Consider the following 16,265-nt stretch of genomic DNA (forward strand, 5'->3'; position numbering starts at 1 on the left):
ACTATAGGATGATACTCCTTAAATGTGGAATCTTAAAAAAATGATACAAATGAACTTACTAACAATACAGAAAAGACTCACAGACATAAAATGAACTTACGATTACTGGGGGTAAGGAATAGTTGGGGAGTCTAGGAAGGTCATGTACACACCTGGTGTATTTAAAATGGATAACCAACAAGGTTATGTGCATAGCACATGGAACTCTGCTCAGTGTTATGTGCCAGCTTGTATGGGAAGAGGGTTTGGGGAAGAATGGATACATGTTTATGGATGGCTGAGTCTCTTCGCTGTTCACCTGAAATGACCACAATGTTGTTAATTAGCTATGCCCCAATACAAAATTGGTGAAGAATCTGCCTACGATGTAGAAGACCAGGGTTTGATCCCTGGGTCAGGAGGATCCTCTGGAGAAGGGAATGGCAATCCACTCCAGTATTCTTGCCTGGAGAATCCCATGAGCATAGAAGCCTGGCAGACTACAGTCCATGGGCTCTCAAAGAGTTGGACATGACTGAACAACTAACACACAACACAAAATAAAAAGTTTATAAAGTTCGAAAAAAATAAAGTAATTAGAATTTTAAAAGTCAGATTCCCAGTTCCACCAGCCACATTTCAAGGGCTCTAACTGTCAGGGGCGGCTAGTGGCACCACCCTGAACAGAAGAGACAGAACATTCCCAACGACACAGAAAGTTTTGTTGGATGTGCTACTGTAGACTCTAGGGGCAAGAGCCTTGCCATCTGCTTAAGCAAAGGTGACATCCCAAACCAGCTCTCTCTGCTCCAAACCCACTATGCCACCACACCCGTGGCATCTGTGGTCTCCTGCTTAGCTATGGAGGGCAGCAACCTTGACCTGGATTTCTTTCGTACTCTCATGCCCGCTTACACGAGAAACGAAGCCTTAGCCTGGCCTGAAGGGTGTGTTGGAGAAAGCCCAGAAATGACCAGCAGGTGGTGTGCATGTCCCACGTGTCATAAGAGTGTGCCATCCCCAGAGGCACTTGCGTTAGCCGAACACTTGTTCTGCAGCGAGACATGGGCTATAGATGAAATTGGAGTTGTTCTCTCTCTTCCCCTCGATTTAATTTCTTTTTCTTATTACTCAGAAACTTTGTGATAAAGACGTTTAGAAAGTGGAAAATACAGCCACCTTCCAATGACAGCTCCCTTGGCTTTAAATAATATCTAAATGTTTTACCTCTCCAGACAGACCCACCATCCCTAAATCTCTTAATGTGTTTATCCAACTGCCTACTTGGCATCTCAAGTGGGTGTCAAAAATGCATTTCGAAATGAAATTTGACCAAAAAGGAACTCTCACTTCCTTGACCCCTCTGTGTCCCAAACTTGCTCTTCTCTCATCTTCCCTATTTCTAGAAATAGTACCGCCATGTCCAAAGTTGCTCAGGTCCAAACCCTAGCCAGTGTGCAAAAGAGCACACACACACACACTACATCATTTCATTAGCAAACCCTGATGGTTCCACCTTAGGAGATCTTGAATCCATTTACTTCTCTCTGTGTTCACAACATCTCCCTCCACCAAGCTGTCATCCTCTCTTGTCCAAACAACTACAGCGGCTCCAAACTCGTTCCCATGCTTTGACCATTGTCCTTCTCCAAAGAGATCATTCATTCTCCAAAGAGATCATTTAAAACCACATCGGAGCAGGTCACCCCCTTTAGAATAAAATCCAAGCCCTTATCAGGAAGTTCAAGACCTTTCAAGGTCAGGCTCCTGCCTCCCAGGACTTTTTTGGTTGGTCACTAGTCTCTCACACTTCCTGTGGTTCCTCAAGCACACCAAAGTTCTCTTTGCCCTCAGGCCATTGCATGATCTCTCATCTCCTTTCAGGGGTCACCACCTCCAAGAAGCCTTTCCTGATTACTCTATCTAAAGCGGTCTCCTCTTATAGTGTCTAGACCATCACACTATTTTATCCTTCAGAATGCTGACCCTGATTGCAAATTAGGTGATGGTTTTCTTTATTTGTTCACACTAGAATATAAGTTTTTGTTCTCCACTGTAACTTGGACTCAGAGCTAGTAACTTCAAAGTTTCAATGTGTTTCAAAAGAGGAGGGGAAGATGGCATTCATAAAAACTCATGCACTGGAAGGCATAAAAGAAAGTGTTAGTCACTCAGTCATGTCCAACTCTTTGCGACCCCATGGACTGTAGCCCGCCAGGCTCCTCTGTCCTTGGAGTTCTCCAGGCAAGAGTACTGGAATGGGTTACCATTCCTTTCTCCAGGGGAATCTTCCTGGTCCAGGGATAGAACCGGTGTCTCCTGCATTGCAGGCGGATTCTTTTAACATTTGAGCCAGTAGCTGAAGTCATATTTTTCACTAAAATCGCCCTCTTGTCTTCCTTTCTTCAGAACATCTCTGGCATTCCTTCATTGGAATTTCCTTCAGAGCCAGGCTAGCGACAACTTTTGCCTGCAACAAGGTTCTCAGCTACTGATCAGGCCACCATGGGCCCCTCCCCCAAGCAAGCAACCGTTAGCGAGAGCAACTGCCAACCAGCGACCGTTAGCGGCCCCACTCAGTCATTGGTCAGTGCCACAGCGGGCCCTGCCCTTCCCGCCTCCGTGTATAAAAGGAGCCCCGAATTAGGGCTGAGAGGGGATTTTTGGGGGGACTACTCTGCCGTCTTCTGGGTCTGCTAGCTTTCCGATTACAATCGTTATTCCTTGTTCAAACATCGTCTCCCAATTTACTGGCCTGTCGTGGGGTGAGTGGAACAAGCTTGGGCTCAATAACAGTTCTAAGTGGACTGTGATACAGAAAGTAGAGTGCATTTTAAAACAGTATTGTGATATCATCTCATTTTCAAGCTGAAGAAATACACGAAACTTTCCCTTTCCCTGAGCCTACCTCCCTCACACACACACATCTTCCATGGAAACATGGTTGTCCCTTGGTATCCGTGGGATATTGATTCCAGGGTATTGATTCCAGGACCCAGACACCGAGGTCCATGGATTCTCGTGTCCCTTCTATAAGAGGAGACAGTCGGCTCCATATCTGTGGACTCCTCATACACCATTAGACTTGCTCTCTGGTTGGCTGAACACCCGAATGTGCCTGGAGGATGCGGAGTTGTTGTTGTTGTTGTTGTTGTTTAGTTGCTCACCTGTCTGACTCTTTGAGACCCGATGGACTATAGCCTGCCAGGCTCCTCGGTCCATGGGATTTCCCAGGCAAGAACACTGGAGTGGGTTGTCATTTCCTTCTCCAGGGGATCTTCCCAAGCCAGAAATCAAACTTGCCTCTCCTGCATTGGCAGATGAATTCTTTACCACTGAGGGACTAGGGGAGCCATATGACTGTATTTTGAGTCCAGAAGAAGACTCAGTATCAGTGTTTACTGTAAGGAGATAAGAACTTTCAAAATCTGCCATTACTCCTCTGAAAGTAGGATTCCCAACGGAATGGATAGAATGCAGAAGGACCAATTTTTAACTGACATGCATCAACTCAGGCTGATCCACTGGTCACTGCCCCCAGTGCACTCTTATTGGAGTGGGTGGTGGCATAGCTTCTTTTAAATGTGTTCACTAACATCCAGAGGAGGAAGTTCCATTTTCTGGTCCAGTACACACTGCTATATTATTTAAATACAGTATGATAACGTGGATTGATCTAGTTCATGTCACATGTTTGCCAAATTTGGTTCATCTTAATACTGACCATCTACTATTGTTGTGCACTAAGTGCTGGGGTGAAGAGGAAAAGATAGATCAAACACAATCTCTGCCCCCAAATCTTACAGCCCATGACCAAGAATATCATCCCCTAGCTTGATCACCCAGCTTGGCCATGACAGTTTGGTCTGAAAATCCATTGGCTCTTTTTAAATACCAAAATCTTCCTCGATAAGTAAAACCCTAGAAACTTCTCAAAGTGGGGTGGGGGTGGGGCGTGGGCAGAGTGCAAAATAAAATCCTGCCTTGTTTCTGAAAATACTTCCAAGAGAATAGGAAAGTCTTTGGAGAAAAAATATCCAGTAAAGTAAATCCTTGATTACCAAGGAGGCTTGGATGGGACAATTATTTATTTTCTCTATAAATTCTGGTGCCAAAATTATGAAATAGATCTCATTTTCTTAAAACTATAGTTCAAAAGTCCATCATAACCCCTTTTTCTTAAAACAGTGCTTTTGTAACATTGTCCTTACTGTCCTGAATTGCAATTCACAGCTGGTATAATCTACCTACAAACAATTTCTAAAAATCAATGTGCTGTTTTGTCACATAAGTGAGATACAAAAAATATAGTTTACAGTATAATAAGTATTTTGTAACATGAAAATGCTCAGATGATTCAAGAATAAGTGAGTAGTCAATGTTTGCACCTATTTTTAAGGATTACATCTGGATTTCAGGGGAATTAGACCACATTTGACTGAATGTTGTTGACCCTTTTGCTTTATATTTGCTATTTCCAAATAAGGGCTAGAGTGGCATACACAGACTCTCCATGAATGAAATAGCTATAAATGAAAACTGATGTAACTATGTGGCCCTAGTGATTCAGATTCCAAATGTGATACTGCTGTTCATAATGTCATTTTCAAAATGACGAACAACTCTTGGTAAAGTACTAGAGCCTTCCTTCCATTTATACAGAAGTAGCATTCCTAGGTGGAGAAGGAAATGGCAACCCACTCCAGTGTTCTTGTCTAGAGAATCCTGTGGACAGAGGAGCCTGATGGGCTGCTGTCCATAGGGTCACCACAGAGTCGGACACGACTGAAGTGACTTAGCATGCATGCATGCGCTGGAGAAGGAAATGGCAACCCACTCCAGTGTTCTTGCCTGGAGAATCTCAGGGACAGAGGAGCCTGGTGGGCTGCCGTCTGTGGGGTCGCACAGAGTCGGACACGACTGAAGCGACTTAGCAGCAGCAGCAGCAGCATTCCTAGGAGGCATGGTGCCTATTGAAACCATGCTGGTGTTTGTGTTTATATGAAAAAAAAGAAAGAAAAAGTTAAGATCTGTGCTCAAATAATAATAAAAAAAATAAGTTGTTAATCTATATCATTGTGGGGAGGGGATGTTTCAAATCTTGAGGGGACACAAGACAGCTCTTTGCCCCACAGTTCTGTCTCATACTGGTCTCCAAAGCCAGGAGGATGTAAGACTTCCTCATCTCCATCCCCAGAGCACTGCAGTCCTTGTGAAAACGAAAAGCTCTGTCACCAGGAAACACCCTCTAAGGATGATGCCATCCCCTTTGAGAAACACTTCCTTGAAGTCACAACTGTTAGGAGAACTTCAGGCCTTCGGGTCATTCTTTGGGTTACTACAGTGCCTACTCTGTCCCGTCACCCAGTTGGGAGTCAAAACGTGTCAGCAGCAGGCCAGTGGAGGGAACTGGGCCAGCAGATGGCAGGGACAGAGAGAAGCCCTGCCTGTGAAAACAGGAAGGTAAGTTGCAGCCACAGGAAAGCATGGAGTGTAGAGTACCCACAAGACATCCGTAAGACAGGGCCCCAGCTGTGGAAGAATCACAGTCTAAGGACACTTCCAAAAATTCCGAGCTAAAGAGAAGTGGAAGACGTGGGTTAAGAACCTGGGCCTTGGGATCAGACAGGTTTAAATCCCAGCCTTGCCACCACTGACAAGTGTCACTGTGGGCCAGCTGCTTAGCTCCTCTTTGACTCAGTCTCCTCATCTCTAAAATTGGCAGCAATGGCAGTCCCTACTGCACGGGGTTCTTCTGGGGATGGGATGGGATCAGAGGGAAGAGGGTGAGCATACTGCCTGGTGGCCTGCAAGCTGCTCCAAAGCAGGACCCTGTCTAGGTCTGCTCCCCTTTGTACCCAGAGAACTTGACCCAGAGAAACCACAGTTCAGCCCTGGTCCAGTGAAACAGCTCTGAACCAGCCATGTGAAAGGCAACCATTCTCACTGTTCTGAAGGGACCAGTCCTGGGGGCTGGGCTAGGAAGTGGGGACTTGGTTCTTTACTGGGACATCAGATCACAGGCAGTGCAAGAGGAAGCCAGATCAAATGGGTAACGCTGAACCAGGGCTCCCAAAATCTTTAGTGAGGACTGCTCTGGTCTCAGTGCTCAGGGGGCCACTGAGCTCCCAGGAAAATGGCAGGCAAACCTACCACAGGCGAGGGAAGGCAGCAGGGCCAGACAGCCACAGGGAGGAGGCCTGAGCCAGACCCAGAGGAGTACACTGGCCTGCAGACCTGCAGCCCCGTGACAGCTCCCCTGTGGGAACTGTACATGTCAGAGCTAAAAGGAGCCATGCAAAGTGAGAGGAAAGTAGGCCAGCCTTGTCTCCTCTCTGCCCCACCCTCCCCCCGACCAGCTCCAGGTCACGTCACTCTTCCCTCTGCGTGCTGGACTCCAGCCACGCTGGTCATTTCCTTGTTTCTTGAAAACGCTAAGCTTCCGCACCCACATCCCCACCAGACGCTCTTTGCTTGACTGATTTCTGCTCACCCTCCATTTCTCAGTTCAAACATCACTTCCTGGGAGAGGCTTTCCCTGAACTCCCAGACCAGGTGCAGTGGCCCTCTTCCTTACTCTTATCCTTACCGCCTCCAGCCTTTTCCTTCCTGGGATCTATTGCAATGACAATTTTGGTGGTAAAGGAATCTGCTCAATGTCTATCTCTCCAACTAGATTGGACACTCCTGAGAGCAAACACTCCATCAAGTCCATGACTCCATATCCTGTGGTATGTAGCCTCGCCCTGGTACATGGTTAGTGCTCAAGTAGATATTAGGGGGGAGGAGAGGGAACCTTGAAACTCAGAGCAGGGTCACTGGGTTTGTCCTGAAAAATAATCAGATCCACAGACAAACTCAACTCTTAAGAAAACCGCACCACTGACATTCCCCAATTGAATATTCATTTTGCAGCAATTTCTCACTCTGTTTCAAAGCCTACCCCACAGCAAAAATGAATACCATCCTCTCCCCTCAAACACAAGGGATTTGTGTTTGTGAGAAAATATGTTCAGGACTAAATCCCAGGCAGAAATGAAAGTTGGAGCTATATTCCATATCCTGTGATAAATCATAATGGAAAAGAATATGAAAACAAATGCATTAATATATAATGTGTAACTGAGTCATTTTGTTGCACAACAGTAATTAACATATTACTTCAATAAAAAAGAAAAAAGCGGAAAAAAACGGACTTTTTCCTTGTGCACGCCACCATCCTGCCACCTGCTAAAATCTCACGAGCGAGACACCTGAGCAGCTTTTCTGACCTGTGGTCAAGAAATCGTAGTTTGTTTCTAGAGATCACGTCATTCTTCACTCTTTGTTTTTCTTTCTGTATCATCACTCATGGGAAGCTCAGATCCTTTTAGGGGCTTACAGAGTTCAGGCAGAGAACAGCTGGCCCTAGAAGGCCAGCTCTTTCTGAAGGAAGAAAAATGACAATTTCCCAGCATTTCACTTCTAATAGTTCATTACCCCCTTCCAATCTCTGAATCCTCATTCTGAACCAACAAGCATGTTGGAAATTACTTTACATAAATGATTCTATTTAATCCTCCCAGCCCCTCCGGGGAATGCTAATAATCCTCTTCAATTTACAGACGAGGAAAACTGAGGCCTAGAAATTTGAAGTAACCTCCAGACTCACCCGACCAGCAAGAGGTGACAGTGGCGTCAGACCTCCGTCTCTTTGCCCTCACAACCTGAACTCGTAAGTGCTACACTTTGTTGTAAGAATAATTGCAACTTACAAGCTATTTTGATTGTTCAGTCAATTAATGAAGCAATAACATTAGTGAGAATAACCATAGCTAAGTGTTCAATGCGGGTTCCCTGCTATTGCTGTTACTGTCATTACAATATGACTCATGATTTAGAAATAATGTTTTGAAGGGAGGTATAAGCCATCCCTCTGAAGATTCTTTCCTCTTTGTCCTCTGCTCGGGGTCTGGCCACAGAGGCAGCTGTGTGTGTATGACTTGGGCATTCATCAGCTGAAGTGGCCATTGCCCAATTGCTCAGTTCCCCTTGGGTCAAGGGTGCAGCATCATATGGGCCCCAGACAAGCACCCAAGTGGGATTGGAGATGCACCCGTGAAGGTGACAAACCCCAGCTTCTATTACCAGTTCCTAGAACTAGGCTGTTTCCCCACAAACAGTTCTGTTATGATTCATGCAAAGTGAGAGCTGAGCGGCAGGTTCAAGTCTTTCTTTATTTAAATATGTCAAGCTGAAGGGACCTTAGGAAAATGGACGGAGCATTTTTACCAGCAGAAGACTCCTTTAGAAAACTTGCAGCTATTTTCAAGAGGGGGAAATTTATACACATATATATCTCAAAAGCAACTTATGATGTCAAGCAGAATCCTTTTTCTCATGATTTTGAAAATATGGCAATGCTTTTTTAGAAAGAAGCGGTGGTAGGTCACTCAGAAGTGGGCAAAGCTGGAATCAGCAGCTCATATACCAAGGGAGGTGATTCATGGATGGAAGGACCCCTGGGTGTGGGGCCGTTTGGCCCTGGATTCAAATTCTGGCTCCATCATTCAACTAACTGTGCAACTTGGGGCAAGTTTTGTGTAACTTCTCCAAACCCATATGAGATAGTCATATCCATATCTACCTGGTCAACTTTTCAAGGGGATTTTAAAATAAAATCCAGCTCTTCAATGAGCAGAAGAAGTAGGGTACAGCTGTTCAGAGCATTAAGGCTGCAACCCATACCTGAGACAGAAGTCCAGCTTGGCCACTTCTTTGTGTCTTTGGAACAGCCACTAAGCTTCCTTGAGCTTCTGTTTACTCATCCCTGGGGAAGCCATCCACCTCAGAGGGTTTGGAGTAGGAATTATGTGTGTTGATACAAGCTGTGTGCTTACCTCAGCACCTGGGGCTTAGGAGGATGTCCCTAAAGGGTGGTGGCAGTGGTTTATTCACTCAGTTGTATCTGACTCTTTGTGAGCCCATGGACTGTAGCCTTGTCCATGGGATTTAACAAGCAAGAATACTGGGGTGGGCTGCCATTCCCTTCTCCAGGGGACCTTCCCGACCCAGGGGTCAAACCCGAGTCTCCCACATTGCAGGAAGATTCTTTACTGACTGAGCTACCAGGGAAGCCCCCGTGAAGGGTAGTGCTATCTATCAGCTATGGGCAGGACTAGAGACTGGCTTTATGATCTGGCCGGAAGTGTTAAGTGTCCAGGCTGAAGTTGGGCAGCAAGCAATACAGTGTGGGCTGTGGGGTCCCTGGCCTGGTCTGTCCGTGCTAAGAGCTGCCTGCCCTGCTTCTCCACCTATCCAACTGGATTCTTAAGTTTGGGCCCTTAGAACATTCACCACTTAGCCACAGCTAAGGCTGAGGGCAGAGCTGAATTTTAAATTGATGTCATTTTTTTTTTTTTTAATGGCCAGGAAGCTAATACAAATTTTGCTGAGGAGAGAGACATAAAACATTTTGCCTCAACCCTGGAATAATGGAGAGTTGCTTCAAAGATAACTTGGCCACATTCCTCTTCTAAATTTAGCCCTGGATAAAGTTGCAGATTAACACACCTGCTCGTTTTTCCTTGCCACGAAGTAAGCACTGTCCCTGGTTAAAAAGGGATCTTGGGTTGACGTCTTTAGTAAGAGATTTCACCAGTAGCCAGTTTGATCATGGATATCCTCTTTGTACCAGGGCTCATCTTTGATTAACTGAAAGCAGGGATTCACTTCATCCTCCTCTGCTTTCCTCAAAGGACTTAAAAAAAATTAATTTGACTTTCTGCTCTGTAATCGTACTTGGTGGATAAATGGCCAGGCCAAGGGGAATAAGTAGGACTTTGGAGTCAGATAAACCCATGTGTCTCTAATGCTGCATTTCTTATCCGTGAGATGGGGCAAGAAAATCTGCGATATAAATTTAGTGGGAAGATTCAGTGAGATAGACACAGAAGGGTTTGCCCTCTCACCTATCACTTCCTGGAGCCTGCCACTGTTAAGTTTTCTATCCAGAGGTAATTCCATACCCCTTTTGTCTTACAAACAGGATCCCAGCTGGATCCATTCTTTTTTGAATGGCCATGTCCTTTATTTTGGGGAGTAGGAGTACTTGGCTTCCCCAGGCAGCCCTAGGAAATAAATCTTGTTTCATTTAAGCCAGCCCTGGTGGTCTCGGGACCCCTGCCAAGTGGGTGGTTTAAACAAGAGCACATGATACGACTTTGGCCAAAGGGATAGGGAAAATCTGCCGGGGAGTCTCTGGGGAGCTTTGCACTGTTTTGAAAAAAGGGATATGAGACAGACGTATTCCCGCTCCTGTCTCTCTGTGTTGTCATCTGTGTGCAGTAGCTGAGAGAAGGCAGCCATCTTTGGACCGTGAAGACAGCCAGCCTTTGAGGTTAGGACAGCAGGCTGAGAATGACAGGGCAGAAACCAGAAGGAATTTGGGTGCTGGGTGATGGCACTGGGCAGTGGATGAATCAAGCCAGCGACTCTCTGGCATATGGGCCCTTTGCCATATAAGATAACAAATCTCTCGCTTTGGAATTGTAATCACACAGGACCCTGCGGGGCCTTCCTCACGACAGGGTTTCCTCCGTATCCTCAGCTTTAGCTCCTCTCGGAAGTTCCTAGATAGTATTATTTGATGCAAATTTCCTGAGTTGTTTTGCAGATGTGAACCAGCCGACCCTCTCCCCACCAATGGAAAAACTACTTACTGACCTGAGCGCAGAGCCCCAGGTCTCCTGGAGTTTAGGGACTGATACTATTAACCCCTGTGATACCACCCTGCTGCCTCACCATCAGCCAGCCTGAGAACTGTGTACAACTGATTCTGCACCCTGCGGACCACCCCCACCCTCCGAAACTGCCCGTTAAAAATGCTTTGCCAAAACCCTTCAGGGAGCTCAGGGTTTTTCAGGGCATAAGCCACCTTGTCTCTAGTCGCCTCGCAATAAACCTTTCTCTGCTCCAAAATCCAAATAAATAAATAAATCTCCCCCTGGCTTTAGCCACTTCTGGCAGGTGTCCTGTTACATGCAGTCAAAAGTACGCCCATGTGGACCCCCTGATAACTCAAGGTGATTTTCAAGGCTGTTTGCAATTGTTTGTATTCTCTTTCTCTCTCTGGGCACATGATAAAATCACATTTCTCTGCCTTCTTTAACATAGGGAGTAAATATTTGGCTTGCTTCATCCAATGATATGTGAGGGGAAGTACTGTGTGTTATTTCCAAGTAAAGGTTTGTATGTGCCAGGATGATTCTCCACATCCTCTTTCTCTGCCTGAGCCATCAAGGAAATAGATAGAGCCTCCATCAGCCTGAATTCCCCAGTGACTATGATAAACAGTGTACATGTGACATGAGTAAGAAATAAACTTGGTTGTGTTAAACCGGTGAGGCTGGGTTGGGTGTTGGTTACTGCGGCACAACCTAGCCTTTCCTAACTTAACGCATCCAATTGATGCATTCAAATAATAGAACAGGACCCCTGGCAGGGGGAGGTATAAGGGATTTACTAATGGATGTGATGTGAAAGGGCTTCCCAGGTGGTGCTAGTAGTAAAGAATCCACCTGCCAATGCAGGAGACATGAGACGCGGGTTCCTTCCCTGGGTAGGAAGATCCCCTGGAGGCGGGCATGGCAAACCACTCCAGTATTCTTGCCTGGGGAACCCATGGACAGAGGAGCCTGGCCAGGCATGGCCTACAGGGTCACAGTCAGACATGACTGAAGTGATTCAGCACGCATGTGATGTGAAAAATCTGCTTCCTTTTAAGATAACTCACTCTAAGGCCAGACTACTGTAAAGAATTCTTATCCCCTGCCCACATTGCCTTTTAAGAGTCACGCTCCATTCATCAGTAGAACTAGACAGAGAAGCCACACTAGAGATTCAGTGAAAGAAAAGACCAGACTTTCAGTGGAAGGAAGGGACTAAAGAGAGTGAATGAACCCAGGGAGCCTGTAAGAGGCAGAGGGGTAAAGAGAAGCTTAGGTGACAGGAAGCAGGGAGGTCACATTGCCCTCCTGGAGTGTTGAGACTCATGTCTTGCACCTGCTTAAGTAGCTGGAAGTGGATTGGCTAGAGGAGAGAAGTCACTCCTGGGTTCCTCTGTCCTGATTTAGAACTAGGCCCTCAAATCTGGAGTAAACAAGCCTTCTAGTCATGAGGTATGCAGTCTGGGTAAGAGGAGATCCATGTACTTATGAGTGGTGTGTTAATTTGCTAGGGCTGGTGGCTGAAAAAAAAACCCAGCATTTTCATTTCTCTGAGTCCTGGAGGTTGGAAGTTCAAGATCAACCTGCCCAGCAGGGTTGGTTTCTTCTGAGGCCTCTGTCCTTGGCTTGCAGGCAGCTACTTTCTCTCTGCAGGGCTATGGTCTTCCCTCTGCATGGGCATCTGTGTGCTAATTCCCTCTTCTTCTAAGGACATCAAGTCATTTTGCATTAGGGCCCACCCAAATAACCTCATTTTACCTTACTCACCTCTTTCAAGGTCCCTGTCCAAATGCTGACACATTCGAAGGTACTGGGGTTTGGGACCTCACCTTATGAATTTGGGGAGTGGGGGCAGGGAAGGTGGGACACAATTTAGCCCATAAGAGATGGTAATATCCTTCCTTTTCACAATAGGGGTAACAGTGCCAACAGTACATAGGTAAAGTGCCTGGTGTTCAGTTGTTCCAATGAAAGGTAATTATTAATTCTGTTGGGTTGTTTGACCCTTTGCAGGTTCATAAATTCTCCAGTGTTAAGCACTAGGTTCTTGTGCTTCTTTGTAGCCTGTACAGCCCAAAGTTGCATCTTATACACAGCAGTCCGAGGTTATCATGTGGTGGTTAAGAGCATGGCCTTCAAAGCCAAATACACTCAAGCTCAAATTCTGACTCTGCCATTTAGTGGCTGGGTAACCTTGGGCAAGTCACTGAAATATTCTATGACTGTCCTCCTCAGTTTATTAGGTTTATTGCACCTACTTGTATTCATTTCCCAGGGCTGCTACAACAGATTACCACAAGTGAGTGGTTTAAAACAACACAAGTGGTATTACCTTACAGTGGTAGAGGTCGGAAGTCCAAAATCAGTCTCGCTGGGCTAAAATCTGGGTGTCTGCAGGGCTGTGCTCCCTCTGGGGGTTTGCGGAAAGACTCCATTTCTTGTCTACAGGCCACCTGCATTCCTTGGTTTATGACCCTTTTATTATGTCTTTCAGTCCAGCGATTGTGTCACTCCAATCTCTGCTTCTGTTATCACATCTTCTCCTCTCATTCTGACTCTTCCATCTCACTGTTTGACGTATAAAGGCCTTTGTGATTACTGTGGGATAACTCAAGATAAATTCTCAAGATCAACTGATTAGCAATCTTAATTCCACTTGCAACCTGAATACCTCTTCGCTGTGTAACCTAACATATACACAGGTTCCAGGGAGTAGGAAATGGACAGCATTGGGAGGTCATTATTTTTCCTGCTTCTAAGAACTATTGTGAAAGCTGAATGAAGTAATCTATGGAAGGGGTTTGGCACAGTGGGTAATCAATATACAATATTCAGGACTTCCCTGGAGGTCCAGTGGTTAAGACTCTGTGCTTCCACTGCGGGGTACACGGGTTTGATCGCTGGTCAGGGAACTGAGATCCCACATGGAGTACAGTGCAGTCAAAACAAGCAAACAAAATGGCCCACTTAACATATACTTGTATAACTCAGAAGGAAAAAAAAAAGCCAAAATAGAAAAATAAGATACTTAAAGAGATAAACAATGTTCTTTGTTTCCTAAGAACTCATTCTACAAAACTCTTCATTGAAGATCAGTATTTTGGAAACTATGGGCCTGTGCAAATAAAAGTTACTTTGAAATTCTGGCAGAATTTGTTTAGGTGTAGAGGTGTCCAGAATCATAGCATCTTTGAGCAGAAAGAGATGCTATAAGTCATCAAAGCCAGTTCTCCAATTTTACCAAAAAGTTAACTGGGGCCTGAAAGTTATAAGTGGCAGAGGAAGAAGTCACAGCTAGATTTACTGTATGACACACAAATTTAATGTCTTATCACTGGGTGATATTTCAATAATCATCTACTGTCTCTTTTCTCATCATAATCCAGGAAGACTGAAACCTGGAGGGCAATTTAGACTGTCAGCAAAATTGTAATTTCTTGCATTTATGTAGCATTATTCTCCCAGTGAAGTCAAAGAATTTTATACAGAATCTTCCTCTATGAAGGGTTTCCCTGGTGGATCAGATGGTAAAGAATCTGTCTGCAATGCAGGAGACGAAGGTTCAATCCCTGGGTTGGGAAAATCCCCTGGAGAAGGAAATGGCTACCCACTTCAGTATTCTTTCCTGGAGAATCCCATTGACAGAGGAACCTGGTAGGCTACAGTCCATGGGGTTGCAAAGAGTCAGGCATGACTGAACGACTAATACTTTATGAAGAAGGCACCTGGCTGTTCATGAATAATGACTATTTGGGGTTTTGTTTTGTTTTGTTTTTTGGTCTGTTTGGACATTTTTGCTTTGGGTTCCATTCTTCATCCTATTCCATGATAAACACAGTCAGTTCATTGCCTTCAACCTCCTCCCAAGGGTGGCCCATGACCCAGACCTGACCAATCAGAAGCTTGCTTGGGACTCTTGCCAGAGCCATTGGAAAAGATCTCTCTCTTTCAGATTGCAAGCTTGGGGCCATTGGCAGTCATCTCATTTACCATGTATAAAGAGAGCATGATGAAATCATCTGCGCCCCTCAAAAAACCAAAAGACTCTTATTTATGAGTTAAAACAAATCTTTTTTTTTTCTTACACATTTCATTTGAATATCTGCATCTTGTTTCTAAAGGAGTCCTCACCAATATAACTGGTAATAATGTAAAGCCTTATCTTTTTCTTTGAATCATTAATAGAAATGGCTTATAAATTTGAAAGTTTCAGTTCTTAGTAACTGATTTATGAAACAGTACCAAAAGAATTTAGGGAAAACCATTTTTTTTAAAAACTTGAAGTGTGATAATCCTTGGTAAATCCAAGAACTGTATTTTTTCCTCTAATTTTCATTATGAGAAATTTCAAATATACACAAAAATATAATTGTATCATGAAAACTCATGTTCCCCATGCTCAGTGAACCTCAGCATTTGGCCAATCTTGTTGCATCTATGTCTTACATTTTCCCCCCACCTTGCTGAAGTATTTGAAGAGTAAAGAACTATATTTTGATATGAATAAATTCTCCTAAACTGTATGACCTGGGTATATAAATGTCCACTCAGTTATTCTAAAAATATTTACTATGCACTTACCTTTGCACAGGGTCACCATAAAGGCTCATTTCCTTTCTTGTTTTTATGCAGGTAATTTATGTTCACTGTGGCAATTAGAATATACAGGAAGGCAGAAAGTAAACTAAAATCATTTATAATTCAATCACCTAGAGAGAGTTATTATTACTATTTTGATGTATACAAGCCCAGACTGTTTTCTCTGCACATAAAATAATAATAGCTATTATTTATTGAGAGCCTCATCCATGCTAAGAATTAGGCTCAATACTTTATGTGGGTTATTATTTCTTTTATCCTCACGATAATTCAATTCAATATCCTGATTTTATAGTTTGGGAAACTGAGACACAGCAAACTTGTACAAGTAGGAAACTTGTACAAGATTACCCAGCTGATAAATGGTGGGGCTAGAATTGAATGAAAGTAGTCTTTTTTATTATTTGAAGACAAAAAAATAGGATCATACTTTTTTTGAATCTTGCTTTCTTTGCTCAAAGAAATATCTTGAAGATCTTTCTACGTAATAAACCTATCACTTCATTTTAAAGCACTGCAATGCATTCTGGAGAAGGCAATGGCACCCCACTCCAGTACTCTTGCCTGGAAAATCCTATGGATGGAGGAGCCTGGTAGGCTGCAGTCCATGGGGTGCGAAGAGTTGACTTCACTTTCACTTTTCACTTTCATGCACTGGAGAAGGAAATGGCGGCCCACTCCAGTGTTCTTGCCTGGAGAATCCCAGGGATGGGGGAGTCTGGTGGGCTCCCGTCTATGGGGCCGCACAGAGTCGGACACGACTGAAGCGACTTAGCAGCAGCAGCAGCAGTGCATTCTAAGACATGAGTGAACTCCAAGTCAGTCGACCAAATGCTCACAAAGACATAGGCTGGTTTTCATTTTCCCACAGCCATTGTGCCTGTAGGCCAGGACTGGCTAGGCCCTTTCTGTGAACACCATGCCACTCGCCTGTCTCAACACCATGAGTTGTCACTTCTAGGCACCCTGAATGGCAGGCCC

At 44.6% G+C, this 16,265-nt stretch overlaps 2 long non-coding RNA genes across 2 annotated transcripts; both read left to right on the forward strand.

The window, feature by feature from the left end:
* The first annotated feature begins 2,606 nt into the window (after nt 1-2,606).
* LOC110151447 (uncharacterized) lies at nt 2,607-7,687 on the forward strand. The gene is made up of 3 exons (XR_002318072.2): nt 2,607-2,744; nt 6,656-6,710; nt 7,584-7,687. It is a non-coding gene; the product is annotated as an uncharacterized lncRNA (long non-coding RNA).
* A 3-nt stretch (nt 7,688-7,690) lies between these two features.
* Nucleotides 7,691-11,356, forward strand: LOC110151448 (uncharacterized). Its single transcript, XR_002318073.2, has 2 exons — nt 7,691-9,555; nt 10,634-11,356. It is a non-coding gene; the product is annotated as an uncharacterized lncRNA (long non-coding RNA).
* The last annotated feature ends 4,909 nt before the right edge of the window (nt 11,357-16,265 follow it).

The sequence above is a fragment of the Odocoileus virginianus genome, chromosome 26, assembly GCF_023699985.2.
Source record: "Odocoileus virginianus isolate 20LAN1187 ecotype Illinois chromosome 26, Ovbor_1.2, whole genome shotgun sequence".
Taxonomy (NCBI): Eukaryota; Metazoa; Chordata; class Mammalia; order Artiodactyla; family Cervidae; genus Odocoileus; species Odocoileus virginianus.